This window comes from Pseudorasbora parva, chromosome 3 (genome assembly GCF_024679245.1).
Source record: "Pseudorasbora parva isolate DD20220531a chromosome 3, ASM2467924v1, whole genome shotgun sequence".
Classification (NCBI taxonomy): domain Eukaryota; kingdom Metazoa; phylum Chordata; class Actinopteri; order Cypriniformes; family Gobionidae; genus Pseudorasbora; species Pseudorasbora parva.
The window spans coordinates 14,058,350-14,072,550 of NC_090174.1; the positions used below are offsets into that span (position 1 = coordinate 14,058,350).

A 14,201-nucleotide genomic window follows, 5' to 3' on the forward strand; every position below is an offset into this window, starting at 1 on the left:
GATACGACTTTCATCGAAAAGAATGTAAAAAAATGTGGGCGTGGTCTGTGTTGTGAAATGAAACCACATTAAAAATTTCCTTAAACTGCGTTGGAAACATACAGCAAAGCAGCGACAGAGGAAAACACAGAGCCTGATATTATGCAAACATTTACCAATAATGTGGAAAGCGTTTTAAATCTGTTCAGTGGAAAATCCGCTGTGACGAATCTGTCCTCGTCTAACATCTGCTGTAAATCCAGGTAAAACTAGCTGCGTGCACGCGCCCGTCCCCAGATAACATGATCCCCAGTTGATCCGTAACACCGGCGGGAAGAAACAGCTGAATGCAATCTCGTCAGCTTGCTCAGTTTGCTGCCGATTTTAACGAGCAGTTAACTTTAGTAATCTCCAGGTTGCTGTCCATAGATGATAGGTTGCTTGCTTTGGAGTCGAAAAACTGTGTGGAAGATACTAACTTTAAGAAGAGAAGACGAGTGCCTAAGAGAAGACCAGTCCTAAGATTGCGGTAAGACTGTTATCTAAGCTAAAGTAACCTAAAGCAAAGCTTTTTAAGTAGCACAAGCTGAAATTAGCCTTGTAAAAGAACAAATGTAAGTTGCTTTATAAAAGTGTTTTCTTTTTCTGGTCATTTTACAGGAAGCAGTACGCCGTCTTCACAACTTCGTCATAACACTCATTTAATTGTTTTCCAGCTGCATGTAAGACATAGAGACAGTACGCAGGAGCTTCAGGTACAAACATCCAGTTCTTGCATCGCACGCAGAAGCTGAGTTCAGCTCGGACTCGATTGAGAAGAAAGAGGGTAAGATTTATTAGATTAGATCCGTTTTTGGTCAGTGTGACTATTTTTCAGGTGCATTTTACGCAGTACATCGTGCGATACTGATTGTCTTTATTGTTTGTTTTTACAGCTGCTACAAGCAAGAAAGAGTGTGTTAGCTGAGGATGAGGTGGGCCTTTGGAAGTGCGCTACCATAGACCTGATGTCTGATGAGGAAGACGGCATCGTTGGCGCGGTGTCTGGATGGACTGTTCGACCAGCCAGGAGCTCGCTGAGCTCTGTGCCACGCTGCAATCGAGATTAGAGGCGATTCCAAAGAACAGGGCAACGCACGACAGACGTCTGAAAAATGGACTTAAAACAGACAGAATGGCGCTAGTTACAGCTCTGAAGCGGAAAACAGAGACTTTATGGTGCTGTAGGATTTTGGGCTTCTCGTGAGCTTCCTATTCTTGTGTGGGCAGATCTCACACGTTTTGCATTTGGTTGTGTGTTTGTGTTTGTTCTAATAAAGCTCTTTCTGTGAATAAACTGCATGTCCCTGGCATATTTTCTTTCCTCAATAAATGAATGTCCTTGATGGTTATAATAGCGTAGTCCATAGGATAACAATGACATGAATATAAAACATAATAGCATATCATATGAATATATACAATTAAAAAATAATATGCAAATCATAATTTTATATATATGGGTGTAAAATTATTATAATTTGGGGGTTTAAATTTATTAATTTATTACCCAGGTTGACCAATAGTAACAGATCTGCCAACCAATCACGAGTGATATTTCTTGTTTCAATGTAGTAGTTTCAACCAATACTGAGTGAGGAAATTCAAGCCATTCCGGCAAGGCGCCGCCCAGAGCTGCTATTCATATGCTAATTAGAGCCATTAGCGCCGGCGCCAGCATGCCTCCGCAAGCTCCACATACGTCATGGTTCGTTTCCGTCAATATGTGGCACAGACGAACGCGACGTTCACAGGCTGTAAACTGACGTTAATTGTCGAAAATCAGGGAGATTTCCGGCCGTTTACGGGGACGAAAATCCCACTTTTCATGCAGTGTATCTTGTGTGTGCTTTTAAATGCATCAGACTGGATATTTAATTTGCATGAGCCCTTTCATCATCTTTACATTTTAATGCACTGTATAGAATAAAACAAAATGTATTTGTATTTGTCTATTTCCTAGTATTATTCCTCGTCTTCGTATGCTTCTATCGTATGCCACATTCCTTAACAAAAGAACCGACCGATACATATCAGCATGGATTTACCTGCTGTGCTACCGCTTTGGCTCTGCCTGGGCTCCTCCCTCCCTCGGCTTCACTGGAAATCATCTGCCATACTGTTCCACTGGGCCCCCTCGTTCCTCCGGCTTCGCCTTGGTCAGACCTCGTCTTGCCTGCATCTTCGGCTCCGTCTGGCTACGCCATCCCCCCGGCTTTGCTTTTATCCTCTGGTTATCTGGCTCCACCTCAGACACTCAACGCCACGGCTCCACCACGATCTCCAGTGTCATTGGTCTCACGTGGGCTCATTGGCTTCACCTCAGACACTCAACGCCACGGCTCCACCGTGGTCTCCAGTGTCATTGGTCTCGCGTGGGCTCATCGGCTCCACCTCAGACACTCAATACCACGGCTCCACCGCGGTTTCCAGTGTAATTGGACTCGCGTGGACTCATCGGCTCCACCCCAGAAACTCAACGTCACAGCTCCACCGCAGTCTCCAGTGTCATTGGTCTCGCGTGGGCTCATCAGCTCCACCTCAGACACTCAATACCACGGCTCCACCGCGGTTTCCAGTGTAATTGGACTCGCGTGGACTCATCGGCTCCACCCCAGAAACTCAACGTCACAGCTCCACCGCAGTCTCCAGTGTCATTGGTCTCGCGTGGGCTCATCAGCTCCACCTCAGACACTCAATGCCACGGCTCCACCGCAGTCTCCAGTGTCATTGGTCTCGCGTGAGCTCATCAGCTCCACCTCAGACACTCAATGCCACGGCTCCACCGCGGTCTCCAGTGTCATTGGTCTCACGTGGGCTCATCAGCTTCACCTCAGACACTCAACGCCACGGCTCCACCACTGTCTCCAGTGTCATTGGTCTCGTGTGGGCTCATCGGCTTCACCTCAGACACTCAACGCCACGTCTCCACTGCGGTCTCCAGTGTCATTGGTCTCGTGTGGACTCATCGGCTCCACCTCAGAAACTCAAAGTCACAGCTCCACCGCAGTCTCCAGTGTCATTGGTCTCGCGTGGGCTCATCAGCTCCACCTCAGACACTCAATGCCACGGCTCCACCGCAGTCTCCAGTGTCATTGGTCTCGCGTGAGCTCATCGGCTTCACCTCAGACACTCAACGCCACGGCTCCACCGCGGTCTCCAGTGTCATTGGTCTCGTGTGGGCTCATCGGCTTCACCTCAGACACTCAACGCCACGGCTCCACCGCGGTCTCCAGTGTCATTGGTCTCGTGTGGGCTCATCGGCTTCACCTCAGACACTCAACGCCACGGCTCTACCGCGGTCTCCAGTGTCATTGGTCTCGCGTGGGCTCATAGGCTTCCCCTCAGACACTCAACGCCACGGCTCCACCGCGGTCTCCAGTGTCATTGGTCTCGTGTGGGCTCATCGGCTTCACCTCAGACACTCAACGCCATGGCTCCACCGCGGTCTCCAGTGTCATTGGTCTTGCGTGGGCTCATCAGCTCCATCTCAGATACTCAACGCCACGGCGGTCTCCAGTGTCATTGGTCTCGTGTGGGCTCATCAGCTCCACCACAGACACTCAACGCCACGGCTCCACCGCGGTCTCCAGTGTCATTGGTCTCGTGTGGGCTCATCGGCTTCACCTCAGAAACTCAACGCCACGGCTCCACCGCGGTCTCCAGTGTCATTGGTCTCGTGTGGGCTCATTGGCTCCACTGGGGTCTCCATCTTTGTTGGCTACATTTTACTTGGCTACTTTGGTCTTCCCCAGGGTGTAGTCTTCTATCGAGTCGTTGTTACTATGGTTTCTATCTTACTTCACTCCCTCCCCAGAGCCCACTCCCTTCTCAGTTGGACTAGTTACTGTGGGGGCAGTAATTAGTCCCCCCCCCCCCCATTGTGTTTTTGGTTCTGTCCTGTGACTTATTTTTCTGCAGTCTGTTTAATTAGTTATTTAATTCACCTGTGTCTTGTTAATGAGTTCCCTTTGTTTGTTTATGCTTATAAGCCTTCAGTTCTCCTTAGTGTTTGTTGGTTCTCATTAATGTGTGTATTTTACTCCTGCGCTTATCCCTGTTTCCTTAGAATCTGTGTAAAATTCCTTTTAGAAATCCTAGACAGTGGATGATTGTGCATACATGCTTCCCCACTCAATCTCTTCCACTCCTAACCATATATGGAGCTTACAATACCTAGTTTGACCATGCATAACCTCATCTGCATATCATTTCCATATGCATATTCTCAACCATGTGATACTACCTTTAATGGTAGCCTATAAGACAAAACAGACTGTACATTTGGTTTGTGCAGTTACACTGCTAAAAATCATTCAGTTTCCTTGTCATTAAAAAAATAAAATACCCCCCCCCCAAAAAACAAAAAACAAAAAACAGATCCAAATATCCGTAATAACCCCCTCACCAAAAAACTTGTAAAAATCATTGCTGTAAGTCCAGCCCAGAATGTAAAACTTGTAAATGCTTGCACTGTACTCATGCCAATGTCTGTGATATTATTTGTTTTGTGCGTTTCTTATTTAAGTATCAATCAAATATCATCAGTGCAGGTATATATTCTGTCCTTCTCTCTATATGTAAACAGCTTGTCCAAATCTGCTCTGGAGATGCAGATGTAACATTTGTCATGTCAATAAAACTATTTGCACTGAATTGATTAGCTGTAAGGCTGAGGGGCTCCCTGTGGACTTTCTGACAAGAGAGAGTGAAAATATGTGTGTTTGCGTGTGTGAGAGAGAGAAACAGGGAGCAAGAGCTGATTCACTAAACACAGATTGTATCAGTCGTGTTGCTGCTGACGGGGCTGTGCTGACTGTGTCTGGGCCAGTGCTGTTCAGGGCTGATACTGCACCCTGGAGATAGTCCAGATAACAGCACTGACATCCTCTCTCATTCACACAGCTGCGTGGGTGGACAGCCTCTCCCCTGGGATAGAGGACCGCTTCACAGAGGGGCAGGAGGGGGAACCTGAGAAAGGGCAACTGGAGGAAGAATGGAAGATTTTAAAATAATCTACATTAGGTCACAAGTCTAAAGTTACTAATTAGTAATGTTTAATTTGTGCTTAAATCCTCATTTATATGTAAACTCCTTTGCCATACTTGGTAGCCCCAAGCACCCCTGATTCTTGGCTTAGCAAGCAGAATTTGCATGCGTCACTCCCAGACATACAGTACATGTATAAAAGTAGATTGCGTGCATCAACTCATTCAGGCTTGTACCTTCTCCTATCTGTAAGTCACTTCAATGTGATGAGGACTGACATGAGGGGTTCCTATGGAAAGTGCTACAACGGCTGAACAGAGTTATGAGGTTTAGCCAATGCAGATGCCAACAAGCCCCTGGGTGTCGGGGTAACAAGTGCACTCGCTACATCATAACCTACCCAGGGCCCTACATAAGCCATGTAGTCCTTTGTACCACTCAGGGACCGAAAGGACAGTACATACAATGGGATTAGGTTGCTTCAACCAGACTTACTTTTGACCTTTTCTGTTCTTATTCATATTTTCTTTTTTTTAACAGCTGAAAGGTAAAATAAGGTTTCACTGGTCTGGGGAACTTACATGGACAAAAATCACGTTATCGCCTCAGGGAAGGGAAAGGTGCTGTACGCCAGCGGAGAACTTGGCCAGTTGCCTGCAGCTTACCTGTATGTACCTGACAATATACGGGACGAAACTGGCTTAACCCAGAGATTGTAAAATCTCGCAAAGGTATTGGGTGTTGCCCAGTTTACCGCTCTGCAAATGTATGTTAGAGAGGTGCTGTTAACTAAAGCCCAGTACAATTTAACACTCCTTGTGGAGTGTCCTCAATCTCTGAAAGGGCACAAACATTTCAATGTGCTGATATGCCAAGGCAATAGCATCTGTAATTCAGTGGGCCCACCTATTTTTGGAGACAGCCTTCCCCTTCTGCTGTCCCCAAAACAAAGAGCTGCTTAGAGCTTGTAAATATGCAGAGCACATACAGGACACAGCAATAATAAGGTGGGGTTTGCCTCACCTCAGGGCGGGCACTTGCAAGTTCACCACCCTAAATGAATAGTGGGACCTTTAGGCACGTAACCTGGTCGTAGTCTCAAGAGTATGACGGACTGAATTCAAGGCATGTTTCGCTGACAGAGGTTGCCTGGTAAGCACACCAGTTAGTGAACAGACTCCACTTCAAAGCATAGGCCTGCCTCATGGAGTTAGTGGCCCTCATTTATCAATCTTGCGTAGAAACGGGCGGATATGTTGGCGTAAGATTATGCTTACACTCCTCTCACCGCCTGATTTATGAAGCTGTGCGCACCTCTGGAATCCAGGTGTACGCAATACCTGCCCTTGATAAATGCTGCGGCTGAAAACGATCGTCATTAGAATAACACGCCCCTATATATTCAAATCTCCGCCTCCCCCACGCCCTCATTTTACGCCATGGACACACGGAAGACGGCAAAGAAGCGAAACTTCTCCGACGTGGAGATCGGGCGCGTCTCAATCATCTCACTAGTCCACTAGTCAGGGCACTGATTAGGACATAAGTCAATGGGCTGACTCCCCCTGATCAGTGCTCTGACTATTGAACGAGATGATTACCAGGGAAGTGGAAAAAAGCGAAATTAAAGAGTGGGATTAAAGGCACCCAAAAAACAAACAAATATGGACCCAAATTACGAGTACTCCCAGCCAACACGTGTATGTGGGGCCCACATGGGTTAAACATGGGTTACAGGGGTACAGAGTGGGCATGGGCTCAAAATGGGCATCTTATCTGGGGCCCACTTGGGTGAACTAAGTAGGTCCCACATGGGCAAACCCAGCTGGGCTCCACATGTGGGACCTAGTTGGTTCACCAATGGGAAATGAGTACATGGGTTGAAAATGGGCTACACAGCTAATTAATTTTTACCAAAAAGACAAGTGCAAACACAGTCAATTCCAAAGGTTGATTACATGGGTAGATAGCACACAAATATGCAACCTTGAAATAATTATTTTATTTTCACACTTTAACACAATGTGACTTCAATCTAATAAAAATCTAAAAATTCCAACACAATTGCAATTTTACCCTAATTTTCAACCATGAATGAATGTCACGATGGCCTATTACCGAAAGTCTCCTCCAAAGGCTGAATGTTCTCTCTAAATGTGCACTCGTGGCCGGGAACCACAGAACATTTTTTCTATATATTATTTTGTAAACATAAGTCTATACATTTTCTTTTTTTTTTTTTTTTAAATGCAAGTTATTTGTAGATTAATGTAACAAGTCATTGTTGTCCATTGTAATTTGTAGGCCTAAGTTAAATTCTATAGTTAAAGTTCTATAGCCTACATTAGTTATTTTTGTAAAGCAAGCTATTTGTAAACTAACCAGAGTAATACTATACATTGTTTATTTTTGATATGTAACTTGAAATGTGTTGCTGTGTTTTATTTTTGTGAAAAAAAATAAAAGAGAAGTGGTTGTTCTGTACATTGTTTATTTGTTAATGCAATTTCTAATTTGTACATTAAACTAATTCTTCTATAAATATATTTTCCGGTCAAATTAAAATGTGTAAATTAAAATACTTTGGTCTATACATTACATAAAGTAGGCTACTTTTTACAACTATTTATACAGTATAATTTAGGTTTAACATCAGAAAGAACACAAATTTAAATTAACAGATAAAACAGAAGACAACATTTGTATGTAGGCTACACTTTCATTGAGCTGAGTGGGAGACCATGCTGGTCCGGGATGGGCTGCACAATAGAGACCCTGGCTCAGCCAGAGGGACATCATCCGAGTTGTGTCCACTGTCTTCATGTTTGCTGGACTGAATCAGTCGATGCCATGTCATAAAAAGTACAACGCATTTGAATAATCAACAAAAAAAAAAAAAAAAAAAAAAAGAAGTAGGCTGGGCTACTTCAATAAAGTCTTGGACGTAAATATATAAAGGTGAAAATGTATTGTAACGGTTACATTTAACATAAGAAATAATATGTTAACTAAACCATAGGTTAGGCTTTAAACCTGGTCATTGTCTGGTCTCCTGATGTCGCAGGCTTTGAAGCATGTTAAAATCCGCTCAAAATTCATAAAAAGCGAATAAAAAAATCTATTAAAAAAAACACTATTTTGCCTCCATTTCTCCTTTTAAAATCCCTTCACAAACCTGCTGTCAGTTTTCACACACCTGCTATAGGTCATTTAATGACGCTTGGTTCAGTGTTGCCAAGTCTGAAATTTGGCTACTTTTACACTATTATTGCTGTGGAATGTTTGTTGCCTGTAGTCCACAGGTTTGAGTTGGCTTTACCCTAGCAATATTTCTATCTCCCATCCGCCGCGTTTTGGCGCATTTTGGCCGTGATTCCGCAACTTTTTATTTGCAATTGGAGGGGTTTTGTTGTTTGGACCTGGCAACCCTGTGTCCGGTTTGGCTTTCGAAGCGCGCACATTGTCACAGCCTCTGTCACTTTGCTGAAAGACAGGATTTCTTGCTGACTGCCAGTGGATTCAAGGTAAGAACAAACAATTTCTAAACTGAAATGTTAATTAAAGTACATTGTTTTCAAAGCATAAGGTTAATCATAGATTTTTTTAAGTTAAAATTTTAGTTAGACTTCGCTAAATCGTGGCATTTTCCGGCGCCATGACCAAACGATAAGCATAACTGTACCCTATTATAGAAATAATCTTATTTTCTTATAATTAGTAGTATACAAACTGTGAATTATTACAAATATTTTGGAGACTTCAGCATTGAAATTGTAGGCTACCACTGTTTTCCGATATAAATCCCTCAATGGTAGTAATTTCTTAGTTTGTGTAAAGTGTGCACATCAAACTCCCAGAATGAAAGCAGGACTTATTTATATTTCCAATGTAATTATGAGACAAGCGTTCCTGCCTATGTGCTTCTTTTCCTTTTTTATTTAGTGTTAATTTAAATAACAAATGCACAAAAGATTACCAATATAGAAGCGTTATTTATTTATTTTGCCGTGAGAGGCGCCTTTTTAAAATGGTTTTCTGATAGCAGTGAGCGTTTTGCGGGCTGTTTATGCGTTTATAAAGAAGCGCTATGAGCGCATGAACCAAAAAAAAAAAGCACCTCTAAGCAGCAAAGCGTCCGACGTCATCTCGTTTTTTAACACTCAAGAATACTGTTCCAAATAATTTACATTGGCTTCTGAAGGATTTGGTAATACTTGAGTCATAGTAATAGTTCGGATCTTCACTTAATAATTAATTAGGCTATATGCATCATTCTAATTATTAATCTGAATGTAGTACTTCTCAAAGAGGTATGACATTTTTTGTCATTGATTAGCTAATAATTAATTGAACTGAAAACAGTAGAAAAAAAAGGAAATAAGTAATTGGTTATGTAAGAAATGAGGGATATTTCCCCCAAATATAAATCTCAAATTTCTCCTGAGTACCACCAGCCCTGCACAGTTTGTATGTCTCCCTCATCTATCACACCTGATTCAAATCATGAGCTCATTAGCAGAAACTGCAAAACCTGAAATGGGTATGTCAGCCCCCTCCACCTTCAACTCCTTTAACGGGTGTTACTCCAGACCGCACCAGGACAGTTCTGCAAGGTGCCAGTTCTTCATTTAGAGATAAGACATAATGCTTTTATCCAAAATAATGAAATCCAATTTCTCAACTGTTTACATTTACTTTAGACATAACCGACTGTGTTTACAAGAAAACTTGAAAACTTGATGGGTATAACTATTTATGATTAAATGATGACACAAATTTAGTTTTTAGGTAAACCATCCCTTTAAATATTGCCCTGTGCCCTTGTTTCTGTGTTTGATTGGTATATAATAAACCTTTGGAGCAAAAATGTTGCTCTTGTCACTTTTGTAAAAATCCACAGAAACCATTTGTGTATAGCAGATATTATATCTGATACCATTATTTTATTTCCTGAAAAATGTCAAAGTGCAGATAAATGAAAGCTTTAGCATAAGTTCTGCCAGGAAGACTTAATTGTTACGTCACTTTAACTTCTATCTATCCAATCACATTCTAATACTTGGGTATAAAAGATCGGTACTTACTCATGTTTGAGTTCGCAGATGCTGACGCACCAATTCACCGCCATCCTCCCCACCACCTCCAAGTCAAATCCTTCCCTACTCCACCCCACCACCACCACCAGGATGGTCCCTTCCATACCTCACGGGGGGGGGGGGGGGGGGGGGGGGGGGGGGGGGGGGGGGGGGGGTCGGCTGCGCCTCTGCCTTCGTCTTCAGGCAGGATATGCAGAGTCCATACCCTCTGATTGCGAGCTACGGACGGGGCCTATGCCAAAGTACTTTATTGCTTGCTGGATTGTTAATAAATGGATTATTGTCACAGTATTTATTCTCCCGAGTCTTTCTGGCAGAACTCCTTTTTGTTGGAATTGAATCTCACTTTAATGCTCTTTAAATATTTTACAGGAAGCTTGAAAAAAAATGTGCTTACAAACTCTATTACCAGAAGAGACGCAGAAAAGGCAGTGTCAAAGTGGCTAATCGGTGCCAGGGACAGGGGAGGACACCGCACTGTGAGGGCACGTGGTGGACAGCAAGACGGGTAAATAATTTAAGACTTGCTTGGTTTTAAATGGTAATAAAAACTATAAAAAGATAAGAATGATAGTGCATATCAATACAAATTCAAAATTGTTTTACCATTTGAGAGCTGTTACATACAGTGCAGATGAGGGACGTTGATTTTACTGATCTTTTTTTTTTCAATCATATATCACTCATAAATGATTAAATACAAAAAGAATAGTAGCTATTAAGATTGATGTGATTTGGAATGCCTGATAAAAAAATATGATCAGAAAATCAAGTGTAGAGCGACCGTAACTTGTTACAGTGACTTGTCCTGGAATCTGTCAGCTCTGCATACCCACTTCAGGTCTTGCATAATCTCAGGTCTTCTATAATAAGCTGATAAGATGAATCAGATGTATTAGATGAGGAAGACATACAAAGGCTGCATCTGACAACTTATGCAGCTGACTCGATGCCTCTCCGACCTATCAGCCAACGACTTAACAGGCAGCGCTTAGATAGTAAGGTACCTCACAAAACTGATTTCGGAAAGACTTATGAGGCAGCACAATGGTTTAATGATCTACAACAAAACAGAAAGAGCATTGGTAACAGCATGTATTTTCTACAATACTAATTTCTCATCAAAATTACTTCAAAAGTGGTAAAAGTTGGTCAAAATGTACTTTTTTGCACACCCAGTATGTTCAGTGCTGAGGGTATTTCAGGACAGATTTACCAACTTCTGATCTAGACCAACTTCATGTGGGGTACCAAAAGGCTTTAAGTGTGAAAAGGGGAATAAAAAAAGTGGAACAATGGTTGATTTAATTTATTTTGTCTTTTCAAAGGGTCGTTGGGAGGCCGACGACAGAGGAGTGAGGAGCTGCACTGTTTTCTTTTTCCATTTTGTTTGTGAAATACATTATTTTTGAGTGTTCAGATATGCAATTTATGTCAAATTAAGTTTGTCAGGAGCTTCATTTTAATGTATACATTTTTTATTGTTGATATTTTTGTGTTATAAAGTTATAAATGTTATAATAGTCATATTTGAATTGTTCCTAATAAACCTTGATTAATAACGTAAATCATAAACTGGTTTCAGTTCATTGAATACCTTTAACATTTGAATGTAGTTAGTGGATTACATGTAATGTTTGTATTACGGGGTTTACTGTAAAATAAGGTAACCCAAACAGAAAATGTGCAAGCCCATATATATACCCGTTGTGGCCCATAAGAGCCCAACATTACACCTATCTGGGTCCCGTCATCAGCCCATATGGGCAGACCCATGTAGGCCCCAAATGGGTGCTACCTGAGTTACCCATATGGGCCTAGTATGAGCCCATCAAGAGACCCATCTTCAACCCATCTGGGCAAACCCATGTAAGCCCCAAATGGGTTCTACCTGGGTTAACCATGTGGGCCCGGTATGAGCCCATCAAGATACCCACCATCAACCCTTCTGGGCAAACCCATGTGGGGCCTCCATGGAAACTGAGGACAAAATTAGCTGGGTCCCAGTTGGGTAGCCCAGGTGGGCCCCAGATATCAGCCCATGAGCAACCCCTTTGGGCCCCACATGGGTGTGTTGGCTGGGCTGTTAATAGTGTGGAGGTTGAGAAGCGCATTCCAGCAGTTTAAAGCTGTTTGGATGATAAATTAGGCCTACCTCACAATGCATTATTTTACATCACATGTTTTGAAACAATTGGCATTTAATTTCGTATCACGGCACATGTATTGGGGTGTACGATATGATGATGTGATGTGGAGTAGACTCATTCATTCATTCACATTAATAATTGCATGACAATTTGTAAGATTCTTTTTATTATATTATTATGATTTTTATTATTAATGACGCTTATTGTAATTTAGAAGAAGACTGTCGTAATTATTTATTTTATTAATATTTAAAAGAAGAAGAATGTAATTTTTATTATTTTGTCAGTCTGAATATTCAGTCCCAGTCCGTGCGCAGCTGCCGCACAGGCTCGCAACTGGAGGAATACATGCCTCAAATGCTTTGGTAGCCTATAGTCACACAAATTAAACATTGAAGTCTACGCTGCACAAAAATAAACACTGAAGTTTATAATTACTATGTTGTTGATGTAGTTTTTTTTACAGTGGGTCATAATATAGCATATCTTTGTCAGTGCGTTTTGTGGGAATAGTTTTTCTGCGCATTTTCGCACTATCTCAAACGTGCGTACACCACCTCCTGAGCTGGCGTAGGATTTGAGTGTGCCATATGCCAACGTCCATATTGCTAAATCTCAAAGTCACCGTGGGTTTGGGTGTACGCAAGGTGTACGCTGGAAATTTGGTGTACGCACTTTTGATAAATGAGGGCCAATGTGTCTATGACACAGTCAAGTCTTGCACGTCCCATTCAGAGGCCAAACATGGAAGTTCCAGAGGTCTGGGCACAGGTCCCATCCCTGAGAAATGAGGTCCCACCTAAGGAAGATTTGCCAGGGAGGGACTGTCACAAGGAAACTTAACTCTGAGAAACAAGACCGGGTGGACTAATACGGCTCAAACAATAGTACAAACAATTGTCCTTCCTGACTTTGCACTAGAGTCCTGCAACAGAGTCGGGTATCCGCGGGTGCCCGTAAAAAAAGTGTCTAAAACGGGTGGATTGTGACATTCCTAAAATTCTCGGGTGGGGATGTGCAAATGTGTGCAATATTTCTATGTCTAAATTACCATTACACATACGCGACAACAATATGCCATTTGACCCATCACATCACCACTACTGCGACAGTGTAACTTTTGTTTTGCCTCTCGTAGCCCAGTTGAAGCGAGACACAAAAAAGTGGCTAAAACGGGTGGCTAAAAAGTGGTTAAAACATATCTGTGCCTCTGCAAGAGAGATTGTGATGTGCTGTGATGCGCACATTTTCTGTCTTCATGAAGTACCTGAATAACCAACTACATTTTGCCAAAATGAACTGTATGAAAGAGCACACTCCCTAGTGCATACCACGATGCATTGTGTTTGAATTGACTTACCATTTCCGCACTTACCAACCTTCTTGACCCTACTTGAACCTTTTTGAATGTATATTTCTACAAAAGAACAAAAAATGTTTTGTCACCTTAAAATAAAATGTAAAATGTATCCAAGAAACTGTTTGAATAAAAAGCTGTGAAAGCCCATCATGGCCCTCAACACTTTGCAACACACTGCTCAGGAAACACCAGAAAGACAGCTAAGTAAAACATCTTGCCATATGCTCAAGTTGGGAAAGAGGCGATAGTGGTTTTCCATAGAGAATATGATATTGTTGGATCCTCAAGCTCACATAAAGTCAGATGTAAGTAACAGAACAAGCCTGTTCTTGGCTTGTCTCATTCATCTGAGTATTTATAAAGACAGGACAATTCTTCTGCTTAAATCTGTAACTGCCCACAAAATGAGTGTCTGCCTTTGAATTTAGAGTGTTCATTAATAGGATATTATGTGCAGCAGGAGTCCATAGTAATAGAATATTACACACATGGTCTGAGGGATACTCACTGTCTCTGGGTTTGATGAAATATCAATATACTGACATCACACATTCTAAAGGAATTTAGGACAAAACATGGTTTAGATGT

General features: G+C 42.3%; 1 long non-coding RNA gene across 1 annotated transcript; it reads left to right on the forward strand.

Moving 5' to 3' along the window:
* The first annotated feature begins 8,040 nt into the window (after nucleotides 1-8,040).
* LOC137071775 (uncharacterized) lies at nucleotides 8,041-12,179 on the forward strand. The gene is made up of 3 exons (XR_010904490.1): nucleotides 8,041-8,531; nucleotides 10,476-10,611; nucleotides 11,432-12,179. It is a non-coding gene; the product is annotated as an uncharacterized lncRNA (long non-coding RNA).
* The last annotated feature ends 2,022 nt before the right edge of the window (nucleotides 12,180-14,201 follow it).